The 772-nt window shown below is 51.6% G+C and overlaps 1 pseudogene; it reads right to left on the bottom strand.

Annotated features, from left to right (window-relative positions):
- Positions 1-334: 334 nt before the first annotated feature.
- Positions 335-439, bottom strand: LOC141103981 (U2 spliceosomal RNA; annotated as a pseudogene).
- Between the last annotated feature and the right edge of the window lie 333 nt (positions 440-772).

Below are 772 nucleotides of genomic sequence, written 5' to 3'. Positions count from 1 at the left end.
TTGGTGAGAGCCCTTGCCCCGAAGGCTCCACCGTCACTCCCATCACCCCTTCCAATTTCACATTCGGGTAGATAGATACTAACCACTCCCCCCAACCAGCAAAAGGGGAGTAAGCGTTCTCTTACCCAAATAACTGTCAGCAGCTAGAGCTACCACAATCCAGGCCAGAAGGCCAGGGACCCGACCCTCCGGACAGACCAACATGCAGCACCCATCCTCACCAGGAGCACCCTTCCAGACGGCTCAAGCTCAACCATTGGCCAGTCCCCAGTATACTGTCGGGCAACACGGCGTAGTCCCTGCTGAGTACCGCCCTTCCAGGCACTATAACACCATTGGATTTGCTGGCCCTCCCCAACGAGAGTGACACAGCACCTCCTCTGGAAACTGATAAGAACAGATACTACACTTGATCTTAGCCCAAAGGCCGAGAAGCGAAGATGTTTTGCTGTGTGATGGTTCACTTGCATTATTTGGGGAGGCAAGGAGTGCTACAAGCTGTCACCAGAAGTGACGCAGAGCTATGCTAGCCCCATTCATCTGTCATAGTGGAATCTGGCTCCTCTTCTTACTCATGACACACCTTTGTTACCATGGACACAGCTGGCTTGGGAGTGGAGTTGAGACCAGGCCTGTGCTTGTGTCTATAAAGCCAGTGTCATATTGCTATTGCTTGGGGTAGAGCAAAGCCACCCCCAGTATTGCCATATCCGAGCCTGTATGTATCACATTTTCTCTGAGTTATAAATGCATTAGTGTGGCTTGGAAGTAA

Source organism: Aquarana catesbeiana, linkage group LG07, assembly GCF_042186555.1.
Source record: "Aquarana catesbeiana isolate 2022-GZ linkage group LG07, ASM4218655v1, whole genome shotgun sequence".
In the NCBI taxonomy this organism is placed as follows: Eukaryota; Metazoa; Chordata; class Amphibia; order Anura; family Ranidae; genus Aquarana; species Aquarana catesbeiana.
Note: the sequence above shows the minus strand (reverse complement) of the source record. Positions and strands in the feature narration are given on the sequence as shown.